The 23,438-nt window shown below is 51.0% G+C and overlaps 28 non-coding genes across 28 annotated transcripts; 9 read left to right on the top strand and 19 right to left on the bottom strand.

The window, feature by feature from the left end:
* Positions 1–432: 432 nt before the first annotated feature.
* Positions 433–505, bottom strand: trnam-cau (transfer RNA methionine (anticodon CAU)). The gene has a single exon. It is a non-coding gene; the product is annotated as a tRNA-Met (tRNA).
* A 572-nt stretch (positions 506–1,077) lies between these two features.
* On the bottom strand, positions 1,078–1,148 carry trnag-gcc (transfer RNA glycine (anticodon GCC)). Its single transcript has one exon. It is a non-coding gene; the product is annotated as a tRNA-Gly (tRNA).
* A 122-nt stretch (positions 1,149–1,270) lies between these two features.
* On the top strand, positions 1,271–1,342 carry trnae-cuc (transfer RNA glutamic acid (anticodon CUC)). Its single transcript has one exon. It is a non-coding gene; the product is annotated as a tRNA-Glu (tRNA).
* A 1,182-nt stretch (positions 1,343–2,524) lies between these two features.
* On the bottom strand, positions 2,525–2,597 carry trnam-cau (transfer RNA methionine (anticodon CAU)). Its single transcript has one exon. It is a non-coding gene; the product is annotated as a tRNA-Met (tRNA).
* A 572-nt stretch (positions 2,598–3,169) lies between these two features.
* Positions 3,170–3,240, bottom strand: trnag-gcc (transfer RNA glycine (anticodon GCC)). The gene has a single exon. It is a non-coding gene; the product is annotated as a tRNA-Gly (tRNA).
* A 122-nt stretch (positions 3,241–3,362) lies between these two features.
* trnae-cuc (transfer RNA glutamic acid (anticodon CUC)) lies at positions 3,363–3,434 on the top strand. The gene has a single exon. It is a non-coding gene; the product is annotated as a tRNA-Glu (tRNA).
* Positions 3,435–4,616: 1,182 nt separating this feature from the next.
* On the bottom strand, positions 4,617–4,689 carry trnam-cau (transfer RNA methionine (anticodon CAU)). The gene has a single exon. It is a non-coding gene; the product is annotated as a tRNA-Met (tRNA).
* A 572-nt stretch (positions 4,690–5,261) lies between these two features.
* trnag-gcc (transfer RNA glycine (anticodon GCC)) lies at positions 5,262–5,332 on the bottom strand. The gene has a single exon. It is a non-coding gene; the product is annotated as a tRNA-Gly (tRNA).
* A 122-nt stretch (positions 5,333–5,454) lies between these two features.
* On the top strand, positions 5,455–5,526 carry trnae-cuc (transfer RNA glutamic acid (anticodon CUC)). Its single transcript has one exon. It is a non-coding gene; the product is annotated as a tRNA-Glu (tRNA).
* Positions 5,527–6,708: 1,182 nt separating this feature from the next.
* On the bottom strand, positions 6,709–6,781 carry trnam-cau (transfer RNA methionine (anticodon CAU)). Its single transcript has one exon. It is a non-coding gene; the product is annotated as a tRNA-Met (tRNA).
* Positions 6,782–7,353: 572 nt separating this feature from the next.
* On the bottom strand, positions 7,354–7,424 carry trnag-gcc (transfer RNA glycine (anticodon GCC)). Its single transcript has one exon. It is a non-coding gene; the product is annotated as a tRNA-Gly (tRNA).
* Positions 7,425–7,546: 122 nt separating this feature from the next.
* On the top strand, positions 7,547–7,618 carry trnae-cuc (transfer RNA glutamic acid (anticodon CUC)). The gene has a single exon. It is a non-coding gene; the product is annotated as a tRNA-Glu (tRNA).
* Positions 7,619–9,627: 2,009 nt separating this feature from the next.
* trnam-cau (transfer RNA methionine (anticodon CAU)) lies at positions 9,628–9,700 on the bottom strand. The gene has a single exon. It is a non-coding gene; the product is annotated as a tRNA-Met (tRNA).
* Positions 9,701–10,272: 572 nt separating this feature from the next.
* On the bottom strand, positions 10,273–10,343 carry trnag-gcc (transfer RNA glycine (anticodon GCC)). Its single transcript has one exon. It is a non-coding gene; the product is annotated as a tRNA-Gly (tRNA).
* A 122-nt stretch (positions 10,344–10,465) lies between these two features.
* Positions 10,466–10,537, top strand: trnae-cuc (transfer RNA glutamic acid (anticodon CUC)). The gene has a single exon. It is a non-coding gene; the product is annotated as a tRNA-Glu (tRNA).
* A 1,182-nt stretch (positions 10,538–11,719) lies between these two features.
* Positions 11,720–11,792, bottom strand: trnam-cau (transfer RNA methionine (anticodon CAU)). The gene has a single exon. It is a non-coding gene; the product is annotated as a tRNA-Met (tRNA).
* Positions 11,793–12,364: 572 nt separating this feature from the next.
* trnag-gcc (transfer RNA glycine (anticodon GCC)) lies at positions 12,365–12,435 on the bottom strand. Its single transcript has one exon. It is a non-coding gene; the product is annotated as a tRNA-Gly (tRNA).
* A 122-nt stretch (positions 12,436–12,557) lies between these two features.
* Positions 12,558–12,629, top strand: trnae-cuc (transfer RNA glutamic acid (anticodon CUC)). Its single transcript has one exon. It is a non-coding gene; the product is annotated as a tRNA-Glu (tRNA).
* Positions 12,630–14,638: 2,009 nt separating this feature from the next.
* trnam-cau (transfer RNA methionine (anticodon CAU)) lies at positions 14,639–14,711 on the bottom strand. The gene has a single exon. It is a non-coding gene; the product is annotated as a tRNA-Met (tRNA).
* Positions 14,712–15,291: 580 nt separating this feature from the next.
* On the bottom strand, positions 15,292–15,362 carry trnag-gcc (transfer RNA glycine (anticodon GCC)). The gene has a single exon. It is a non-coding gene; the product is annotated as a tRNA-Gly (tRNA).
* Positions 15,363–15,484: 122 nt separating this feature from the next.
* On the top strand, positions 15,485–15,556 carry trnae-cuc (transfer RNA glutamic acid (anticodon CUC)). Its single transcript has one exon. It is a non-coding gene; the product is annotated as a tRNA-Glu (tRNA).
* A 1,182-nt stretch (positions 15,557–16,738) lies between these two features.
* trnam-cau (transfer RNA methionine (anticodon CAU)) lies at positions 16,739–16,811 on the bottom strand. Its single transcript has one exon. It is a non-coding gene; the product is annotated as a tRNA-Met (tRNA).
* Positions 16,812–17,383: 572 nt separating this feature from the next.
* trnag-gcc (transfer RNA glycine (anticodon GCC)) lies at positions 17,384–17,454 on the bottom strand. Its single transcript has one exon. It is a non-coding gene; the product is annotated as a tRNA-Gly (tRNA).
* Positions 17,455–17,576: 122 nt separating this feature from the next.
* On the top strand, positions 17,577–17,648 carry trnae-cuc (transfer RNA glutamic acid (anticodon CUC)). The gene has a single exon. It is a non-coding gene; the product is annotated as a tRNA-Glu (tRNA).
* Positions 17,649–18,830: 1,182 nt separating this feature from the next.
* trnam-cau (transfer RNA methionine (anticodon CAU)) lies at positions 18,831–18,903 on the bottom strand. Its single transcript has one exon. It is a non-coding gene; the product is annotated as a tRNA-Met (tRNA).
* Positions 18,904–19,476: 573 nt separating this feature from the next.
* On the bottom strand, positions 19,477–19,547 carry trnag-acc (transfer RNA glycine (anticodon ACC)). The gene has a single exon. It is a non-coding gene; the product is annotated as a tRNA-Gly (tRNA).
* A 122-nt stretch (positions 19,548–19,669) lies between these two features.
* trnae-cuc (transfer RNA glutamic acid (anticodon CUC)) lies at positions 19,670–19,741 on the top strand. Its single transcript has one exon. It is a non-coding gene; the product is annotated as a tRNA-Glu (tRNA).
* A 1,182-nt stretch (positions 19,742–20,923) lies between these two features.
* Positions 20,924–20,996, bottom strand: trnam-cau (transfer RNA methionine (anticodon CAU)). The gene has a single exon. It is a non-coding gene; the product is annotated as a tRNA-Met (tRNA).
* Positions 20,997–23,438: the final 2,442 nt, after the last annotated feature.

The raw sequence follows: 23,438 nt of genomic DNA, 5'->3' as shown, positions 1-23,438 counted from the left end.
CGGGAGCTGCTGATAACCAATTATCAGCCCTTGCTCATCCGCTTCCAATGCAAAGACATTCCTAACCCTACCTGGACAAAGTGTCCAAGAAGAAATAACAGGTAGGAGTCATTTGGGAGCCAACGTGTGGTGCCCCGCAATTCTGACCTGAGAAAAGAAAGAGGAATTGTGGTGAAAGTTGGATGAAGTGGTTCCAGAGGGCCGGCACGCATCCATAGGGGAGGATCGCCTGCCACGTGTGAGTCTTGAAATCAAACAGATGGGAAGGCTTTCCATGGGCAATGGCAGAATGATTTGGATTGATCCCTGTTCTAGATCTTGCATCAAAGGAGGCTGAAAATCCACTACAAACGGATGGTTCTTAGGCTCCAGCGTCCTCGAAATGGGTAGAAGCGGTAGAAAATGGATGGACCAACTCTGTACCAAAACACGTGCCTCGTGTGAGGCTCGAACTCACGACCTTCAGATTATGAGACTGACGCGCTGCCTACTGCGCCAACGAGGCTGAGAGACAACCGGAAAATGGACGATTTCTCGAAGCTGCACAGAAAAGAAACTCCGCTTGGACAAACAAAGGCGAGTCCCCAGGTATTTAAGCCCTGAACGGGTTTTGGAGGTGAAGAGTGCCACAGGAGATCCTAAAAACGGACGGACCCATACTGTCACATACCTCTCTGTGACGGTAAAGACCTGCGTTTCACACCTGGGCTTAAGTGATGACTAATATGAATAACAGTGGGTGAACAACCCTCAAGAGGACAACCCCAGCAGGGATTAAATACATGACAGTCTCCATCAATCGCTGCAGTCCTGAAGAAGCCTCTTGGATGAGGATAGAAAAGTCTTCACGCACCATGAAAGGAATCCAGTCACCTTCTTTGCAAGACCTCAAGACTACCGTGACCGAGAACCTACACAGACATCTGATCTCATTAAGCCACCTCTAAACTCTGGGACGCTGCTAGCTGCACCCACAAGCAAGAGCCCGCCATGTGATCTTGCGGAAATCTTGATGCCGTCTGGCCGCGACCGAGAACAAACTTAATGCCCCCCAGGGCCCCACGCATAAAGGCACTGTGCATTGGCCGGGAATCGAACCCGGGCCTCCCGCGTGGCAGGCGAGAATTCTACCACTGAACCACCAATGCTCACGGGTGTGCCAGTTTTCCCACCGAATTCGCGCCATTGCCCAAGCGCTCCTCTCGAGGCGCAACGGTAAATGTGGCCCGATACAGCCACGCGTCACTCATCAAGACAACTCTGTCGCAGCTCCCTGATGGTCTAGTGGTCAGGATTCGGCGCTCTCACCGCCGCGGCCCGGGTTCGATTCCCGGTCAGGGAAACTGTGTTTTGACACAGCTCCGGCTACCCGAAAGGGACAAGCGGTAGACAATGGATGGGCTGCCGTTGCCACGTACTGTGTATCAAGCGAGGCTCAAGGCCCATCTCCCCCAAAAACGGGCCATTCTTTGAAGCCGTCAACAAATGAAGCAGAGTTGCCAGTTCTTCAAGCCCAGGATGGGTTGCCGTCTTGGAGGTGAAGTGTGTGACAGGAGATCCTAAAATGGGTGGCCGAACTGCGCATCAAAACATGCCTCGCGTGAGGATAGAGCTCAACACCTTCAGTTTTCGAGACGTACGCATGGCAGGCGACAATTCTACCGCTCAGCTAACAACCCTTGCACGTCCGCCAATTGTCCCGCTGAATCCGCGCCACTCTCCAAAGTCTCCTCTCAAGATGCTTAAAATGGATGGACAAACTCTGTCACGTACTGTGCATCAAAGCACATCGCTTGCGAGAGGCTACAAGTCACAACCTTCTGATTTCGAGATTCACGGGTGGCACGCGACAGTTCTACTGCTGAGCCACCAGCCCTTACAAGTCTGTTAATTGCCCCGCCGAATTCGCGCCACTCTCCAAAGTCTCCTGTCAGCAACATCTTGACTTAATGCAGATACGATGTCCAACCCAAGTTTGGTTTGCACAGACTTCTTGTTCCAACTTACCAGTCAGGCAAGAATGACTTCAAATTATCTCTTTCAATGGACCCTGTTGGCAAAGGAACTCCAGGCAACCTCCAGAGACTCAGCTCGGGAGCTGCTGATAACCAATTATCAGCCCTTGCTCATCCGCTTCCAATGCAAAGACATTCCTAACCCTACCTGGACAAAGTGTCCAAGAAGAAATAACAGGTAGGAGTCATTTGGGAGCCAACGTGTGGTGCCCCGCAATTCTGACCTGAGAAAAGAAAGAGGAATTGTGGTGAAAGTTGGATGAAGTGGTTCCAGAGGGCCGGCACGCATCCATAGGGGAGGATCGCCTGCCACGTGTGAGTCTTGAAATCAAACAGATGGGAAGGCTTTCCATGGGCACTGGCAGAATGATTTGGATTGATCCCTGTTCTAGATCTTGCATCAAAGGAGGCTGAAAATCCACTACAAACGGATGGTTCTTAGGCTCCAGCGTCCTCGAAATGGGTAGAAGCGGTAGAAAATGGATGGACCAACTCTGTACCAAAACACGTGCCTCGTGTGAGGCTCGAACTCACGACCTTCAGATTATGAGACTGACGCGCTGCCTACTGCGCCAACGAGGCTGAGAGACAACCGGAAAATGGACGATTTCTCGAAGCTGCACAGAAAAGAAACTCCGCTTGGACAAACAAAGGCGAGTCCCCAGGTATTTAAGCCCTGAACGGGTTTTGGAGGTGAAGAGTGCCACAGGAGATCCTAAAAACGGACGGACCCATACTGTCACATACCTCTCTGTGACGGTAAAGACCTGCGTTTCACACCTGGGCTTAAGTGATGACTAATATGAATAACAGTGGGTGAACAACCCTAAAGAGGACAACCCCAGCAGGGATTAAATACATGACAGTCTCCATCAATCGCTGCAGGCCTGAAGAAGCCTCTTGGATGAGGATAGAAAAGTCTTCACGCACCATGAAAGGAATCCAGTCACCTTCTTTGCAAGACCTCAAGACTACCGTGACCGAGAACCTACACAGACATCTGATCTCGTTAAGCCACCTCTAAACTCTGGGACGCTGCTAGCTGCACCCACAAGCAAGAGCCCGCCATGTGATCTTGCCGAAATCTTGATGCCGTCTGGCCGCGACCGAGAACAAACTTAATGCCCCCCAGGGCCCCACGCATAAAGGCACTGTGCATTGGCCGGGAATCGAACCCGGGCCTCCCGCGTGGCAGGCGAGAATTCTACCACTGAACCACCAATGCTCACGGGTGTGCCAGTTTTCCCACCGAATTCGCGCCATTGCCCAAGCGCTCCTCTCGAGGCGCAACGGTAAATGTGGCCCGATACAGCCACGCGTCACTCATCAAGACAACTGTGTCGCAACTCCCTGATGGTCTAGTGGTCAGGATTCGGCGCTCTCACCGCCGCGGCCCGGGTTCGATTCCCGGTCAGGGAAACTGTGTTTTGACACAGCTCCGGCTACCCGAAAGGGACAAGCGGTAGACAATGGATGGGCTGCCTTTGCCACGTACTGTGTATCAAGCGAGGCTCAAGGCCCATCTCCCCCAAAAACGGGCCATTCTTTGAAGCCGTCAACAAATGAAGCAGAGTTGCCAGTTCTTCAAGCCCAGGATGGGTTGCCGTCTTGGAGGTGAAGTGTGTGACAGGAGATCCTAAAATGGGTGGCCGAACTGCGCATCAAAACATGCCTCGCGTGAGGATAGAGCTCAACACCTTCAGTTTTCGAGACGTACGCATGGCAGGCGACAATTCTACCGCTGAGCTAACAACCCTTGCACGTCCGCCAATTGTCCCGCTGAATCCGCGCCACTCTCCAAAGTCTCCTCTCAAGATGCTTAAAATGGATGGACAAACTCTGTCACGTACTGTGCATCAAAGCACATCGCTTGCGAGAGGCTACAAGTCACAACCTTCTGATTTCGAGATTCACGGGTGGCACGCGACAGTTCTACTGCTGAGCCACCAGCCCTTACAAGTCTGTTAATTGCCCCGCCGAATTCGCGCCACTCTCCAAAGTCTCCTGTCAGCAACATCTTGACTTAATGCAGATACGATGTCCAACCCAAGTTTGGTTTGCACAGACTTCTTGTTCCAACTTACCAGTCAGGCAAGAATGACTTCAAATTATCTCTTTCAATGGACCCTGTTGGCAAAGGAACTCCAGGCAACCTCCAGAGACTCAGCTCGGGAGCTGCTGATAACCAATTATCAGCCCTTGCTCATCCGCTTCCAATGCAAAGACATTCCTAACCCTACCTGGACAAAGTGTCCAAGAAGAAATAACAGGTAGGAGTCATTTGGGAGCCAACGTGTGGTGCCCCGCAATTCTGACCTGAGAAAAGAAAGAGGAATTGTGGTGAAAGTTGGATGAAGTGGTTCCAGAGGGCCGGCACGCATCCATAGGGGAGGATCGCCTGCCACGTGTGAGTCTTGAAATCAAACAGATGGGAAGGCTTTCCATGGGCAATGGCAGAATGATTTGGATTGATCCCTGTTCTAGATCTTGCATCAAAGGAGGCTGAAAATCCACTACAAACGGATGGTTCTTAGGCTCCAGCGTCCTCGAAATGGGTAGAAGCGGTAGAAAATGGATGGACCAACTCTGTACCAAAACACGTGCCTCGTGTGAGGCTCGAACTCACGACCTTCAGATTATGAGACTGACGCGCTGCCTACTGCGCCAACGAGGCTGAGAGACAACCGGAAAATGGACGATTTCTCGAAGCTGCACAGAAAAGAAACTCCGCTTGGACAAACAAAGGCGAGTCCCCAGGTATTTAAGCCCTGAACGGGTTTTGGAGGTGAAGAGTGCCACAGGAGATCCTAAAAACGGACGGACCCATACTGTCACATACCTCTCTGTGACGGTAAAGACCTGCGTTTCACACCTGGGCTTAAGTGATGACTAATATGAATAACAGTGGGTGAACAACCCTCAAGAGGACAACCCCAGCAGGGATTAAATACATGACAGTCTCCATCAATCGCTGCAGTCCTGAAGAAGCCTCTTGGATGAGGATAGAAAAGTCTTCACGCACCATGAAAGGAATCCAGTCACCTTCTTTGCAAGACCTCAAGACTACCGTGACCGAGAACCTACACAGACATCTGATCTCATTAAGCCACCTCTAAACTCTGGGACGCTGCTAGCTGCACCCACAAGCAAGAGCCCGCCATGTGATCTTGCGGAAATCTTGATGCCGTCTGGCCGCGACCGAGAACAAACTTAATGCCCCCCAGGGCCCCACGCATAAAGGCACTGTGCATTGGCCGGGAATCGAACCCGGGCCTCCCGCGTGGCAGGCGAGAATTCTACCACTGAACCACCAATGCTCACGGGTGTGCCAGTTTTCCCACCGAATTCGCGCCATTGCCCAAGCGCTCCTCTCGAGGCGCAACGGTAAATGTGGCCCGATACAGCCACGCGTCACTCATCAAGACAACTGTGTCGCAGCTCCCTGATGGTCTAGTGGTCAGGATTCGGCGCTCTCACCGCCGCGGCCCGGGTTCGATTCCCGGTCAGGGAAACTGTGTTTTGACACAGCTCCGGCTACCCGAAAGGGACAAGCGGTAGACAATGGATGGGCTGCCGTTGCCACGTACTGTGTATCAAGCGAGGCTCAAGGCCCATCTCCCCCAAAAACGGGCCATTCTTTGAAGCCGTCAACAAATGAAGCAGAGTTGCCAGTTCTTCAAGCCCAGGATGGGTTGCCGTCTTGGAGGTGAAGTGTGTGACAGGAGATCCTAAAATGGGTGGCCGAACTGCGCATCAAAACATGCCTCGCGTGAGGATAGAGCTCAACACCTTCAGTTTTCGAGACGTACGCATGGCAGGCGACAATTCTACCGCTCAGCTAACAACCCTTGCACGTCCGCCAATTGTCCCGCTGAATCCGCGCCACTCTCCAAAGTCTCCTCTCAAGATGCTTAAAATGGATGGACAAACTCTGTCACGTACTGTGCATCAAAGCACATCGCTTGCGAGAGGCTACAAGTCACAACCTTCTGATTTCGAGATTCACGGGTGGCACGCGACAGTTCTACTGCTGAGCCACCAGCCCTTACAAGTCTGTTAATTGCCCCGCCGAATTCGCGCCACTCTCCAAAGTCTCCTGTCAACAACATCTTGACTTAATGCAGATACGATGTCCAACCCAAGTTTGGTTTGCACAGACTTCTTGTTCCAACTTACCAGTCAGGCAAGAATGACTTCAAATTATCTCTTTCAATGGACCCTGTTGGCAAAGGAACTCCAGGCAACCTCCAGAGACTCAGCTCGGGAGCTGCTGATAACCAATTATCAGCCCTTGCTCATCCGCTTCCAATGCAAAGACATTCCTAACCCTACCTGGACAAAGTGTCCAAGAAGAAATAACAGGTAGGAGTCATTTGGGAGCCAACGTGTGGTGCCCCGCAATTCTGACCTGAGAAAAGAAAGAGGAATTGTGGTGAAAGTTGGATGAAGTGGTTCCAGAGGGCCGGCACGCATCCATAGGGGAGGATCGCCTGCCACGTGTGAGTCTTGAAATCAAACAGATGGGAAGGCTTTCCATGGGCACTGGCAGAATGATTTGGATTGATCCCTGTTCTAGATCTTGCATCAAAGGAGGCTGAAAATCCACTACAAACGGATGGTTCTTAGGCTCCAGCGTCCTCGAAATGGGTAGAAGCGGTAGAAAATGGATGGACCAACTCTGTACCAAAACACGTGCCTCGTGTGAGGCTCGAACTCACGACCTTCAGATTATGAGACTGACGCGCTGCCTACTGCGCCAACGAGGCTGAGAGACATCCGGAAAATGGACGATTTCTCGAAGCTGCACAGAAAAGAAACTCCGCTTGGACAAACAAAGGCGAGTCCCCAGGTATTTAAGCCCTGAACGGGTTTTGGAGGTGAAGAGTGCCACAGGAGATCCTAAAAACGGACGGACCCATACTGTCACATACCTCTCTGTGACGGTAAAGACCTGCGTTTCACACCTGGGCTTAAGTGATGACTAATATGAATAACAGTGGGTGAACAACCCTAAAGAGGACAACCCCAGCAGGGATTAAATACATGACAGTCTCCATCAATCGCTGCAGGCCTGAAGAAGCCTCTTGGATGAGGATAGAAAAGTCTTCACGCACCATGAAAGGAATCCAGTCACCTTCTTTGCAAGACCTCAAGACTACCGTGACCGAGAACCTACACAGACATCTGATCTCGTTAAGCCACCTCTAAACTCTGGGACGCTGCTAGCTGCACCCACAAGCAAGAGCCCGCCATGTGATCTTGCGGAAATCTTGATGCCGTCTGGCCGCGACCGAGAACAAACTTAATGCCCCCCAGGGCCCCACGCATAAAGGCACTGTGCATTGGCCGGGAATCGAACCCGGGCCTCCCGCGTGGCAGGCGAGAATTCTACCACTGAACCACCAATGCTCACGGGTGTGCCAGTTTTCCCACCGAATTCGCGCCATTGCCCAAGCGCTCCTCTCGAGGCGCAACGGTAAATGTGGCCCGATACAGCCACGCGTCACTCATCAAGACAACTCTGTCGCAGCTCCCTGATGGTCTAGTGGTCAGGATTCGGCGCTCTCACCGCCGCGGCCCGGGTTCGATTCCCGGTCAGGGAAACTGTGTTTTGACACAGCTCCGGCTACCCGAAAGGGACAAGCGGTAGACAATGGATGGGCTGCCTTTGCCACGTATTGTGTATCAAGCGAGGCTCAAGGCCCATCTCCCCCAAAAACGGGCCATTCTTTGAAGCCGTCAACAAATGAAGCAGAGTTGCCAGTTCTTCAAGCCCAGGATGGGTTGCCGTCTTGGAGGTGAAGTGTGTGACAGGAGATCCTAAAATGGGTGGCCGAACTGCGCATCAAAACATGCCTCGGGTGAGGATAGAGCTCAACACCTTCAGTTTTCGAGACATACGCATGGCAGGCGACAATTCTACCGCTGAGCTAACAACCATTGCACGTCCGCCAATTGTCCCGCTGAATCCGCGCCACTCTCCAAAGTCTCCTCTCAAGATGCTTAAAATCGATGGACAAACTCTGTCACGTACTGTGCATCAAAGCACATCGCTTGCGAGTGGCTACAAGTCACTACCTTCTGATTTCGAGATTCACGGGTGGCACGCGACAGTTCTACTGCTGAGCCACCAGCCCTTACAAGTCTGCCAATTGCCCCGCCGAATTCGCGCCACTCTCCAAAGTCTCCTGTCAACAACATCTTGACTTAATGCAGATACGATGTCCAACCCAAGTTTGGTTTGCACAGACTTCTTGTTCCAACTTACCAGTCAGGCAAGAATGACTTCAAATTATGTCTCTCAATGGACCCTGTTGGCAAAGGAACTCCAGGCAACCTCCAGAGACTCAGCTCGAGAGCTGCTGATAACCAATTATCAGCCCTTGCTCATCCGCTTCCAATTCAAAGACATTCCTAACCCCACCTGGACAAAGTGTCCTTGTCCCTTTCTGGCTACCCGAAAGGGACAAGCGGTAGACAATGGATGGGCTGCCTTTGCCACGTACTGTGTATCAAGCGAGGCTCAAGGCCCATCTCCCCCAAAAACGGGCCATTCTTTGAAGCCGTCAACAAATGAAGCAGAGTTGCCAGTTCTTCAAGCCCAGGATGGGTTGCCGTCTTGGAGGTGAAGTGTGTGACAGGAGATCCTAAAATGGGTGGCCGAATTGCGCATCAAAACATGCCTCGCGTGAGGATAGAGCTCAACACCTTCAGTTTTCGAGACGTACGCATGGCAGGCGACAATTCTACCGCTCAGCTAACAACCCTTGCACGTCCGCCAATTGTCCCGCTGAATCCGCGCCACTCTCCAAAGTCTCCTCTCAAGATGCTTAAAATGGATGGACAAACTCTGTCACGTACTGTGCATCAAAGCACATCGCTTGCGAGAGGCTACAAGTCACAACCTTCTGATTTCGAGATTCACGGGTGGCACGCGACAGTTCTACTGCTGAGCCACCAGCCCTTACAGGTCTGTTAATTGCCCCGCCGAATTCGCGCCACTCTCCAAAGTCTCCTGTCAACAACATCTTGACTTAATGCAGATACGATGTCCAACCCAAGTTTGGTTTGCACAGACTTCTTGTTCCAACTTACCAGTCAGGCAAGAATGACTTCAAATTATCTCTTTCAATGGACCCTGTTGGCAAAGGAACTCCAGGCAACCTCCAGAGACTCAGCTCGGGAGCTGCTGATAACCAATTATCAGCCCTTGCTCATCCGCTTCCAATGCAAAGACATTCCTAACCCTACCTGGACAAAGTGTCCAAGAAGAAATAACAGGTAGGAGTCATTTGGGAGCCAACGTGTGGTGCCCCGCAATTCTGACCTGAGAAAAGAAAGAGGAATTGTGGTGAAAGTTGGATGAAGTGGTTCCAGAGGGCCGGCACGCATCCATAGGGGAGGATCGCCTGCCACGTGTGAGTCTTGAAATCAAACAGATGGGAAGGCTTTCCATGGGCACTGGCAGAATGATTTGGATTGATCCCTGTTCTAGATCTTGCATCAAAGGAGGCTGAAAATCCACTACAAACGGATGGTTCTTAGGCTCCAGCGTCCTCGAAATGGGTAGAAGCGGTAGAAAATGGATGGACCAACTCTGTACCAAAACACGTGCCTCGTGTGAGGCTCGAACTCACGACCTTCAGATTATGAGACTGACGCGCTGCCTACTGCGCCAACGAGGCTGAGAGACATCCGGAAAATGGACGATTTCTCGAAGCTGCACAGAAAAGAAACTCCGCTTGGACAAACAAAGGCGAGTCCCCAGGTATTTAAGCCCTGAACGGGTTTTAGAGGTGAAGAGTGCCACAGGAGATCCTAAAAACGGACGGACCCATACTGTCACATACCTCTCTGTGACGGTAAAGACCTGCGTTTCACACCTGGGCTTAAGTGATGACTAATATGAATAACAGTGGGTGAACAACCCTCAAGAGGACAACCCCAGCAGGGATTAAATACATGACAGTCTCCATCAATCGCTGCAGTCCTGAAGAAGCCTCTTGGATGAGGATAGAAAAGTCTTCACGCACCATGAAAGGAATCCAGTCACCTTCTTTGCAAGACCTCAAGACTACCGTGACCGAGAACCTACACAGACATCTGATCTCATTAAGCCACCTCTAAACTCTGGGACGCTGCTAGCTGCACCCACAAGCAAGAGCCCGCCATGTGATCTTGCGGAAATCTTGATGCCGTCTGGCCGCGACCGAGAACAAACTTAATGCCCCCCAGGGCCCCACGCATAAAGGCACTGTGCATTGGCCGGGAATCGAACCCGGGCCTCCCGCGTGGCAGGCGAGAATTCTACCACTGAACCACCAATGCTCACGGGTGTGCCAGTTTTCCCACCGAATTCGCGCCATTGCCCAAGCGCTCCTCTCGAGGCGCAACGGTAAATGTGGCCCGATACAGCCACGCGTCACTCATCAAGACAACTCTGTCGCAGCTCCCTGATGGTCTAGTGGTCAGGATTCGGCGCTCTCACCGCCGCGGCCCGGGTTCGATTCCCGGTCAGGGAAACTGTGTTTTGACACAGCTCCGGCTACCCGAAAGGGACAAGCGGTAGACAATGGATGGGCTGCCGTTGCCACGTACTGTGTATCAAGCGAGGCTCAAGGCCCATCTCCCCCAAAAACGGGCCATTCTTTGAAGCCGTCAACAAATGAAGCAGAGTTGCCAGTTCTTCAAGCCCAGGATGGGTTGCCGTCTTGGAGGTGAAGTGTGTGACAGGAGATCCTAAAATGGGTGGCCGAACTGCGCATCAAAACATGCCTCGCGTGAGGATAGAGCTCAACACCTTCAGTTTTCGAGACGTACGCATGGCAGGCGACAATTCTACCGCTCAGCTAACAACCCTTGCACGTCCGCCAATTGTCCCGCTGAATCCGCGCCACTCTCCAAAGTCTCCTCTCAAGATGCTTAAAATGGATGGACAAACTCTGTCACGTACTGTGCATCAAAGCACATCGCTTGCGAGAGGCTACAAGTCACAACCTTCTGATTTCGAGATTCACGGGTGGCACGCGACAGTTCTACTGCTGAGCCACCAGCCCTTACAAGTCTGTTAATTGCCCCGCCGAATTCGCGCCACTCTCCAAAGTCTCCTGTCAACAACATCTTGACTTAATGCAGATACGATGTCCAACCCAAGTTTGGTTTGCACAGACTTCTTGTTCCAACTTACCAGTCAGGCAAGAATGACTTCAAATTATCTCTTTCAATGGACCCTGTTGGCAAAGGAACTCCAGGCAACCTCCAGAGACTCAGCTCGGGAGCTGCTGATAACCAATTATCAGCCCTTGCTCATCCGCTTCCAATGCAAAGACATTCCTAACCCTACCTGGACAAAGTGTCCAAGAAGAAATAACAGGTAGGAGTCATTTGGGAGCCAACGTGTGGTGCCCCGCAATTCTGACCTGAGAAAAGAAAGAGGAATTGTGGTGAAAGTTGGATGAAGTGGTTCCAGAGGGCCGGCACGCATCCATAGGGGAGGATCGCCTGCCACGTGTGAGTCTTGAAATCAAACAGATGGGAAGGCTTTCCATGGGCACTGGCAGAATGATTTGGATTGATCCCTGTTCTAGATCTTGCATCAAAGGAGGCTGAAAATCCACTACAAACGGATGGTTCTTAGGCTCCAGCGTCCTCGAAATGGGTAGAAGCGGTAGAAAATGGATGGACCAACTCTGTACCAAAACACGTGCCTCGTGTGAGGCTCGAACTCACGACCTTCAGATTATGAGACTGACGCGCTGCCTACTGCGCCAACGAGGCTGAGAGACATCCGGAAAATGGACGATTTCTCGAAGCTGCACAGAAAAGAAACTCCGCTTGGACAAACAAAGGCGAGTCCCCAGGTATTTAAGCCCTGAACGGGTTTTGGAGGTGAAGAGTGCCACAGGAGATCCTAAAAACGGACGGACCCATACTGTCACATACCTCTCTGTGACGGTAAAGACCTGCGTTTCACACCTGGGCTTAAGTGATGACTAATATGAATAACAGTGGGTGAACAACCCTAAAGAGGACAACCCCAGCAGGGATTAAATACATGACAGTCTCCATCAATCGCTGCAGGCCTGAAGAAGCCTCTTGGATGAGGATAGAAAAGTCTTCACGCACCATGAAAGGAATCCAGTCACCTTCTTTGCAAGACCTCAAGACTACCGTGACCGAGAACCTACACAGACATCTGATCTCGTTAAGCCACCTCTAAACTCTGGGACGCTGCTAGCTGCACCCACAAGCAAGAGCCCGCCATGTGATCTTGCGGAAATCTTGATGCCGTCTGGCCGCGACCGAGAACAAACTTAATGCCCCCCAGGGCCCCACGCATAAAGGCACTGTGCATTGGCCGGGAATCGAACCCGGGCCTCCCGCGTGGCAGGCGAGAATTCTACCACTGAACCACCAATGCTCACGGGTGTGCCAGTTTTCCCACCGAATTCGCGCCATTGCCCAAGCGCTCCTCTCGAGGCGCAACGGTAAATGTGGCCCGATACAGCCACGCGTCACTCATCAAGACAACTCTGTCGCAGCTCCCTGATGGTCTAGTGGTCAGGATTCGGCGCTCTCACCGCCGCGGCCCGGGTTCGATTCCCGGTCAGGGAAACTGTGTTTTGACACAGCTCCGGCTACCCGAAAGGGACAAGCGGTAGACAATGGATGGGCTGCCTTTGCCACGTATTGTGTATCAAGCGAGGCTCAAGGCCCATCTCCCCCAAAAACGGGCCATTCTTTGAAGCCGTCAACAAATGAAGCAGAGTTGCCAGTTCTTCAAGCCCAGGATGGGTTGCCGTCTTGGAGGTGAAGTGTGTGACAGGAGATCCTAAAATGGGTGGCCGAACTGCGCATCAAAACATGCCTCGGGTGAGGATAGAGCTCAACACCTTCAGTTTTCGAGACATACGCATGGCAGGCGACAATTCTACCGCTGAGCTAACAACCATTGCACGTCCGCCAATTGTCCCGCTGAATCCGCGCCACTCTCCAAAGTCTCCTCTCAAGATGCTTAAAATCGATGGACAAACTCTGTCACGTACTGTGCATCAAAGCACATCGCTTGCGAGTGGCTACAAGTCACTACCTTCTGATTTCGAGATTCACGGGTGGCACGCGACAGTTCTACTGCTGAGCCACCAGCCCTTACAAGTCTGCCAATTGCCCCGCCGAATTCGCGCCACTCTCCAAAGTCTCCTGTCAACAACATCTTGACTTAATGCAGATACGATGTCCAACCCAAGTTTGGTTTGCACAGACTTCTTGTTCCAACTTACCAGTCAGGCAAGAATGACTTCAAATTATGTCTCTCAATGGACCCTGTTGGCAAAGGAACTCCAGGCAACCTCCAGAGACTCAGCTCGAGAGCTGCTGATAACCAATTATCAGCCCTTGCTCATCCGCTTCCAATTCAAAGACATTCCTAACCCCACCTGGACAAAGTGTCCTTGTCCCTTTCTGGCTACCCGAAAGGGACAAGCGGTAGACAATGGATGGGCTGCCTTTGCCACGTACTGTGTATCAAGCGAGGCTCAAGGCCCATCTCCCCCAAAAACGGGCCATTCTTTGAAGCCGTCAACAAATGAAGCAGAGTTGCCAGTTCTTCAAGCCCAGGATGGGTTGCCGTCTTGGAGGTGAAGTGTGTGACAGGAGATCCTAAAATGGGTGGCCGAATTGCGCATCAAAACATGCCTCGCGTGAGGATAGAGCTCAACACCTTCAGTTTTCGAGACGTACGCATGGCAGGCGACAATTCTACCGCTCAGCTAACAACCCTTGCACGTCCGCCAATTGTCCCGCTGAATCCGCGCCACTCTCCAAAGTCTCCTCTCAAGATGCTTAAAATGGATGGACAAACTCTGTCACGTACTGTGCATCAAAGCACATCGCTTGCGAGAGGCTACAAGTCACAACCTTCTGATTTCGAGATTCACGGGTGGCACGCGACAGTTCTACTGCTGAGCCACCAGCCCTTACAGGTCTGTTAATTGCCCCGCCGAATTCGCGCCACTCTCCAAAGTCTCCTGTCAACAACATCTTGACTTAATGCAGATACGATGTCCAACCCAAGTTTGGTTTGCACAGACTTCTTGTTCCAACTTACCAGTCAGGCAAGAATGACTTCAAATTATCTCTTTCAATGGACCCTGTTGGCAAAGGAACTCCAGGCAACCTCCAGAGACTCAGCTCGGGAGCTGCTGATAACCAATTATCAGCCCTTGCTCATCCGCTTCCAATGCAAAGACATTCCTAACCCTACCTGGACAAAGTGTCCAAGAAGAAATAACAGGTAGGAGTCATTTGGGAGCCAACGTGTGGTGCCCCGCAATTCTGACCTGAGAAAAGAAAGAGGAATTGTGGTGAAAGTTGGATGAAGTGGTTCCAGAGGGCCGGCACGCATCCATAGGGGAGGATCGCCTGCCACGTGTGAGTCTTGAAATCAAACAGATGGGAAGGCTTTCCATGGGCACTGGCAGAATGATTTGGATTGATCCCTGTTCTAGATCTTGCATCAAAGGAGGCTGAAAATCCACTACAAACGGATGGTTCTTAGGCTCCAGCGTCCTCGAAATGGGTAGAAGCGGTAGAAAATGGATGGACCAACTCTGTACCAAAACACGTGCCTCGTGTGAGGCTCGAACTCACGACCTTCAGATTATGAGACTGACGCGCTGCCTACTGCGCCAACGAGGCTGAGAGACATCCGGAAAATGGACGATTTCTCGAAGCTGCACAGAAAAGAAACTCCGCTTGGACAAACAAAGGCGAGTCCCCAGGTATTTAAGCCCTGAACGGGTTTTAGAGGTGAAGAGTGCCACAGGAGATCCTAAAAACGGACGGACCCATACTGTCACATACCTCTCTGTGACGGTAAAGACCTGCGTTTCACACCTGGGCTTAAGTGATGACTAATATGAATAACAGTGGGTGAACAACCCTCAAGAGGACAACCCCAGCAGGGATTAAATACATGACAGTCTCCATCAATCGCTGCAGTCCTGAAGAAGCCTCTTGGATGAGGATAGAAAAGTCTTCACGCACCATGAAAGGAATCCAGTCACCTTCTTTGCAAGACCTCAAGACCTCAAGACTACCGTGACCGAGAACCTACACAGACATCTGATCTCGTTAAGCCACCTCTAAACTCTGGGACGCTGCTAGCTGCACCCACAAGCAAGAGCCCGCCATGTGATCTTGCGGAAATCTTGATGCCGTCTGGCCGCGACCGAGAACAAACTTAATGCCCCCCAGGGCCCCACGCATAAAGGCACTGTGCATTGGCCGGGAATCGAACCCGGGCCTCCCGCGTGGCAGGCGAGAATTCTACCACTGAACCACCAATGCTCACGGGTGTGCCAGTTTTCCCACCGAATTCGCGCCATTGCCCAAGCGCTCCTCTCGAGGCGCAACGGTAAATGTGGCCCGATACAGCCACGCGTCACTCATCAAGACAACTCTGTCGCAGCTCCCTGATGGTCTAGTGGTCAGGATTCGGCGCTCTCACCGCCGCGGCCCGGGTTCGATTCCCGGTCAGGGAAACTGTGTTTTGACACAGCTCCGGCTACCCGAAAGGGACAAGCGGTAGACAATGGATGGGCTGCCTTTGCCACGTACTGTGTATCAAGCGAGGCTCAAGGCCCATCTCCCCCAAAAACGGGCCATTCTTTGAAGCCGTCAACAAATGAAGCAGAGTTGCCAGTTCTTCAAGCCCAGGATGGGTTGCCGTCTTGGAGGTGAAGTGTGTGACAGGAGATCCTAAAATGGGTGGCCGAACTGCGCATCAAAACATGCCTCGCGTGAGGGTAGAGCTCAACACCTTCAGTTTTCGAGACGTACGCATGGCAGGCGACAATTCTACCGCTCAGCTAACAACCCTTGCACGTCCGCCAATTGTCCCGCTGAATCCGCGCCACTCTCCAAAGTCTCCTCTCAAGATGCTTAAAATGGATGGACAAACTCTGTCACGTACTGTGCATCAAAGCACATCGCTTGCGAGAGGCTACAAGTCACAACCTTCTGATTTCGAGATTCACGGGTGGCACGCGACAGTTCTACTGCTGAGCCACCAGCCCTTACAAGTCTGTTAATTGCCCCGCCGAATTCGCGCCACTCTCCAAAGTCTCCTGTCAACAACATCTTGACTTAATGCAGATACGATGTCCAACCCAAGTTTGGTTTGCACAGACTTCTTGTTCCAACTTACCAGTCAGGCAAGAATGACTTCAAATTATCTCTTTCAATGGACCCTGTTGGCAAAGGAACTCCAGGCAACCTCCAGAGACTCAGCTCGGGAGCTGCTGATAACCAATTATCAGCCCTTGCTCATCCGCTTCCAATGCAAAGACATTCCTAACCCTACCTGGACAAAGTGTCCAAGAAGAAATAACAGGTAGGAGTCATTTGGGAGCCAACGTGTGGTGCCCCGCAATTCTGACCTGAGAAAAGAAAGAGGAATTGTGGTGAAAGTTGGATGAAGTGGTTCCAGAGGGCCGGCACGCATCCATAGGGGAGGATCGCCTGCCACGTGTGAGTCTTGAAATCAAACAGATGGGAAGGCTTTCCATGGGCACTGGCAGAATGATTTGGATTGATCCCTGTTCTAGATCTTGCATCAAAGGAGGCTGAAAATCCACTACAAACGGATGGTTCTTAGGCTCCAGCGTCCTCGAAATGGGTAGAAGCGGTAGAAAATGGATGGACCAACTCTGTACCAAAACACGTGCCTCGTGTGAGGCTCGAACTCACGACCTTCAGATTATGAGACTGACGCGCTGCCTACTGCGCCAACGAGGCTGAGAGACAACCGGAAAATGGACGATTTCTCGAAGCTGCACAGAAAAGAAACTCCGCTTGGACAAACAAAGGCGAGTCCCCAGGTATTTAAGCCCTGAACGGGTTTTGGAGGTGAAGAGTGCCACAGGAGATCCTAAAAACGGACGGACCCATACTGTCACATACCTCTCTGTGACGGTAAAGACCTGCGTTTCACACCTGGGCTTAAGTGATGACTAATATGAATAACAGTGGGTGAACAACCCTCAAGAGGACAACCCCAGCAGGGATTAAATACATGACAGTCTCCATCAATCGCTGCAGGCCTGAAGAAGCCTCTTGGATGAGGATAGAAAAGTCTTCACGCACCATGAAAGGAATCCAGTCACCTTCTTTGCAAGACCTCAAGACTACCGTGACCGAGAACCTACACAGACATCTGATCTCGTTAAGCCACCTCTAAACTCTGGGACGCTGCTAGCTGCACCCACAAGCAAGAGCCCGCCATGTGATCTTGCCGAAATCTTGATGCCGTCTGGCCGCGACCGAGAACAAACTTAATGCCCCCCAGGGCCCCACGCATAAAGGCACTGTGCATTGGCCGGGAATCGAACCCGGGCCGCCCGCGTGGCAGGCGAGAATTCTACCACTGAACCACCAATGCTCACGGGTGTGCCAGTTTTCCCACCGAATTCGCGCCATTGCCCAAGCGCTCCTCTCGAGGCGCAACGGTAAATGTGGCCCGATACAGCCACGCGTCACTCATCAAGACAACTCTGTCGCAGCTCCCTGATGGTCTAGTGGTCAGGATTCGGCGCTCTCACCGCCGCGGCCCGGGTTCGATTCCCGGTCAGGGAAACTGTGTTTTGACACAGCTCCGGCTACCCGAAAGGGACAAGCGGTAGACAATGGATGGGCTGCCTTTGCCACGTACTGTGTATCAAGCGAGGCTCAAGGCCCATCTCCCCCAAAAACGGGCCATTCTTTGAAGCCGTCAACAAATGAAGCAGAGTTGCCAGTTCTTCAAGCCCAGGATGGGTTGCCGTCTTGGAGGTGAAGTGTGTGACAGGAGATCCTAAAATGGGTGGCCGAACTGCGCATCAAAACATGCCTCGCGTGAGGATAGAGCTCAACACCTTCAGTTTTCGAGACGTACGCATGGCAGGCGACAATTCTACCGCTGAGCTAACAATCCTTGCACGTCCGCCAATTGTCCCGCTGAATCCGCGCCACTCTCCAAAGTCTCCTCTCAAGATGCTTAAAATGGATGGACAAACTCTGTCACGTACTGTGCATCAAAGCACATCGCTTGCGAGAGGCTACAAGTCACAACCTTCTGATTTCGAGATTCACGGGTGGCACGCGACAGTTCTACTGCTGAGCCACCAGCCCTTACAAGTCTGTTAATTGCCCCGCCGAATTCGCGCCACTCTCCAAAGTCTCCTGTCAGCAACATCTTGACTTAATGCAGATACGATGTCCAACCCAAGTTTGGTTTGCACAGACTTCTTGTTCCAACTTACCAGTCAGGCAAGAATGACTTCAAATTATCTCTTTCAATGGACCCTGTTGGCAAAGGAACTCCAGGCAACCTCCAGAGACTCAGCTCGGGAGCTGCTGATAACCAATTATCAGCCCTTGCTCATCCGCTTCCAATGCAAAGACATTCCTAACCCTACCTGGACAAAGTGTCCAAGAAGAAATAACAGGTAGGAGTCATTTGGGAGCCAACGTGTGGTGCCCCGCAATTCTGACCTGAGAAAAGAAAGAGGAATTGTGGTGAAAGTTGGATGAAGTGGTTCCAGAGGGCCGGCACGCATCCATAGGGGAGGATCGCCTGCCACGTGTGAGTCTTGAAATCAAACAGATGGGAAGGCTTTCCATGGGCACTGGCAGAATGATTTGGATTGATCCCTGTTCTAGATCTTGCATCAAAGGAGGCTGAAAATCCACTACAAACGGATGGTTCTTAGGCTCCAGCGTCCTCGAAATGGGTAGAAGCGGTAGAAAATGGATGGACCAACTCTGTACCAAAACACGTGCCTCGTGTGAGGCTCGAACTCACGACCTTCAGATTATGAGACTGACGCGCTGCCTACTGCGCCAACGAGGCTGAGAGACAACCGGAAAATGGACGATTTCTCGAAGCTGCACAGAAAAGAAACTCCGCTTGGACAAACAAAGGCGAGTCCCCAGGTATTTAAGCCCTGAACGGGTTTTGGAGGTGAAGAGTGCCACAGGAGATCCTAAAAACGGACGGACCCATACTGTCACATACCTCTCTGTGACGGTAAAGACCTGCGTTTCACACCTGGGCTTAAGTGATGACTAATATGAATAACAGTGGGTGAACAACCCTCAAGAGGACAACCCCAGCAGGGATTAAATACATGACAGTCTCCATCAATCGCTGCAGTCCTGAAGAAGCCTCTTGGATGAGGATAGAAAAGTCTTCACGCACCATGAAAGGAATCCAGTCACCTTCTTTGCAAGACCTCAAGACTACCGTGACCGAGAACCTACACAGACATCTGATCTCGTTAAGCCACCTCTAAACTCTGGGACGCTGCTAGCTGCACCCACAAGCAAGAGCCCGCCATGTGATCTTGCGGAAATCTTGATGCCGTCTGGCCGCGACCGAGAACAAACTTAATGCCCCCCAGGGCCCCCACGCATAAAGGCACTGTGCATTGGCCGGGAATCGAACCAGGGCCTCCCGCGTGGTAGGCGAGAATTCTACCACTGAACCACCAATGCTCACGGGTGTGCCAGTTTTCCCACCGAATTCGCGCCATTGCCCAAGCGCTCCTCTCGAGGCGCAACGGTAAATGTGGCCCGATACAGCCACGCGTCACTCATCAAGACAACTCTGTCGCAGCTCCCTGATGGTCTAGTGGTCAGGATTCGGCGCTCTCACCGCCGCGGCCCGGGTTCGATTCCCGGTCAGGGAAACTGTGTTTTGACACAGCTCCGGCTACCCGAAAGGGACAAGGGGTAGACAATGGATGGGCTGCCTTTGCCACGTACTGTGTATCAAGCGAGGCTCAAGGCCCATCTCCCCCAAAAACGGGCCATTCTTTGAAGCCGTCAACAAATGAAGCAGAGTTGCCAGTTCTTCAAGCCCAGGATGGGTTGCCGTCTTGGAGGTGAAGTGTGTGACAGGAGATCCTAAAATGGGTGGCCGAACTGCGCATCAAAACATGCCTCGCGTGAGGATAGAGCTCAACACCTTCAGTTTTCGAGACGTACGCATGGCAGGCGACAATTCTACCGCTCAGCTAACAACCCTTGCACGTCCGCCAATTGTCCCGCTGAATCCGCGCCACTCTCCAAAGTCTCCTCTCAAGATGCTTAAAATGGATGGACAAACTCTGTCACGTACTGTGCATCAAAGCACATCGCTTGCGAGAGGCTACAAGTCACTACCTTCTGATTTCGAGATTCACGGGTGGCACGCGACAGTTCTACTGCTGAGCCACCAGCCCTTACAAGTCTGTTAATTGCCCCGCCGAATTCGCGCCACTCTCCAAAGTCTCCTGTCAACAACATCTTGACTTAATGCAGATACGATGTCCAACCCAAGTTTGGTTTGAACAGACTTCTTGTTCTAACTTATAAGTCGTGCAAGAATGACTTCAAATTATGTCTCTCAATGGACCCTGTTGGCAAAGGAACTCCAGGCAACCTCCAGAGACTCAGCTCGGGAGCTGCTGATAACCAATTATCAGCCCTTGCTCATCCGCTTCCAATGCAAAGACATTCCTAACCCTACCTGGACAAAGTGTCCAAGAAGAAATAACAGGTAGGAGTCATTTGGGAGCCAACGTGTGGTGCCCCGCAATTCTGACCTGAGAAAAGAAAGAGGAATTGTGGTGAAAGTTGGATGAAGTGGTTCCAGAGGGCCGGCACGCATCCATAGGGGAGGATCGCCTGCCACGTGTGAGTCTTGAAATCAAACAGATGGGAAGGCTTTCCATGGGCACTGGCAGAATGATTTGGATTGATCCCTGTTCTAGATCTTGCATCAAAGGAGGCTGAAAATCCACTACAAACGGATGGTTCTTAGGCTCCAGCGTCCTCGAAATGGGTAGAAGCGGTAGAAAATGGATGGACCAACTCTGTACCAAAACACGTGCCTCGTGTGAGGCTCGAACTCACGACCTTCAGATTATGAGACTGACGCGCTGCCTACTGCGCCAACGAGGCTGAGAGACAACCGGAAAATGGACGATTTCTCGAAGCTGCACAGAAAAGAAACTCCGCTTGGACAAACAAAGGCGAGTCCCCAGGTATTTAAGCCCTGAACGGGTTTTGGAGGTGAAGAGTGCCACAGGAGATCCTAAAAACGGACGGACCCATACTGTCACATACCTCTCTGTGACGGTAAAGACCTGCGTTTCACACCTGGGCTTAAGTGATGACTAATATGAATAACAGTGGGTGAACAACCCTCAAGAGGACAACCCCAGCAGGGATTAAATACATGACAGTCTCCATCAATCGCTGCAGGCCTGAAGAAGCCTCTTGGATGAGGATAGAAAAGTCTTCACGCACCATGAAAGGAATCCAGTCACCTTCTTTGCAAGACCTCAAGACTACCGTGACCGAGAACCTACACAGACATCTGATCTCGTTAACACTAGATTTACTATCCTGCGCAAATTTGCGTAGCTTCCCTAAACCCAACACCCCCTAGAATTACTGGCTTTTTTATTTTCTGGTGCAAGTCCCGAGGTGTTAAGCACCCCTGCTGAGATTTCCACAGGTCGTCAGCTTGTTTCTCCTACAGCTTTTGTTGTGCAAACCACCCATTATCCTTGAGGCCTGGCACATTTGCATTTGCTCACTCAGAGTTGCTCAGATCCAAGGCAGGCCAAACCTCTGTGTTACAACTTTCAGAAATGCTTGGTAGAAATTCTTCAACTTACTCATGAGATTTTGACCACATTTCTTGCGGAAGTCACAGCTATACTGAATGCATGACCGTTGTTGCCAGCTGCAAGAAATGCTTGGTAGGGAACAGCTGTTCCCTACCAAGGTTCGTTGTCCATTTACACAGTATATGGCAACCAAGCCAGACAAATTTGGGATCAAGTTCTGGATGGCCACGGATTTGGACACCAAATATGTCTGCAGTGCATCTCCTTACTTGGGAAAGGACCCCAGTCGTCAGAAGGGAGAGAGGCTGGCAGAGAACGTGGTCATGAAACTGATGGAGCCGTTTTTGGATGATGGGAGAAATGTCACAACGGACAGTTTCTTTACTTCACTGTTACTGTCGCACAGACTGCTGCAGCGCAAAACAACGTTACTGGGCACGGTGAATAAAGTCCGGCATGAACTTCCTCAACTTGCAAAAGATACTGCAAAGCGAGAGGTATTCTCCACTTCAGTGCTTAGAAGTGGCAGTGTCTCCTTGACAATTTATGCACCTAAAAACCACAAGACTGTGTGTGTTCTAAGTTCCATGCACCAAGACGTGACGATCAGTGACGGCAGAAAGAGGAAACCCAACACGATAACAGACTATAACCACATGAAGGTATGTGAATGTGTGTACAATTTTAAACCAGTGCTACAATGTTTTCTGATGTGTGCTATACAGGCCTATAGAAAAAAACATATACTCATGACTCTCTCTCTCTGCTTTTACAGTGTGGTGTAGACGTGTTGGACCAAATGGCATGGATGTATTCCGTAAGATCAGCAACACACAGGTGGCCAGTAGCGGTTTTCTACAATATGCTGGACCTGGCAGCAGTGAATGCCTACATTTTGTACAAGGCATGTACAGGGTGGACAGGCAAAAGAAGATTGTTTTTGAGTCTTCTAGCTCAGCAACTTTGTTGCCGATCCATGCAGCTCAAGGAAATATTACAACGCAGACAACGCAGTGCCAGGTGCAAGAGAGCTGCAACAGGAATCGCAGCAGGTTTACCTGTGCAACATGTCAGAAATTCACCTGTGCCAAATGCAGGGATGATGGACACTGGGTCTGCAAACGCTGTAAAGTTTGAAACACTTTGAAATAAAACAGACTTGTGTACCCATATATTGTGAATGTGTGTCTTTTGTATGTAGGTTGTAACACAGAGGTTTGGCCTGCCTTGGATCTGAGTAAACAAATGCCAATGTAGCACAAACACACACACACACACACACACACAGCAAATCTGCATTTATTTGTCCCACAAGTGGAAAATCTGTATTGTCATTGCAAAAAAGTGGACAGAGCACGGTATAGAAAGTGCACTATACAAACAATCTGGAAACATATATATGGACACGAGTATTCAAAAATATTGGTGTATGTATACACACACACATCTATCTGTGTGTGTATATATATAGATATAGATATATATGATATAGATGTGTCTGTGTGTATAACTAGACTTTATGCATATTATATAAGGTGTGGCTATATAAATATATGTACAACTCTGTGTATATATGTTTATGGCCAGGCATCCAATGTAGTGAAAAGGAGTGACAAGAACTAATATTGCATCTGAGAAATATTACACATAGAAACTATCATGGTGTATAGTATGCTGCAGGTAAGGAAGGAAAGTAGCCTTGCAGGGAAGGAAAGACCTGAATCTCTCATGGTTAGGGGTTGGGGGAGGGTGTGTTTGCACAACAAAA

Source organism: Pelmatolapia mariae, linkage group LG23, assembly GCF_036321145.2.
Source record: "Pelmatolapia mariae isolate MD_Pm_ZW linkage group LG23, Pm_UMD_F_2, whole genome shotgun sequence".
NCBI lineage: Eukaryota > Metazoa > Chordata > Actinopteri > Cichliformes > Cichlidae > Pelmatolapia > Pelmatolapia mariae.
Note: the sequence above shows the minus strand (reverse complement) of the source record. Positions and strands in the feature narration are given on the sequence as shown.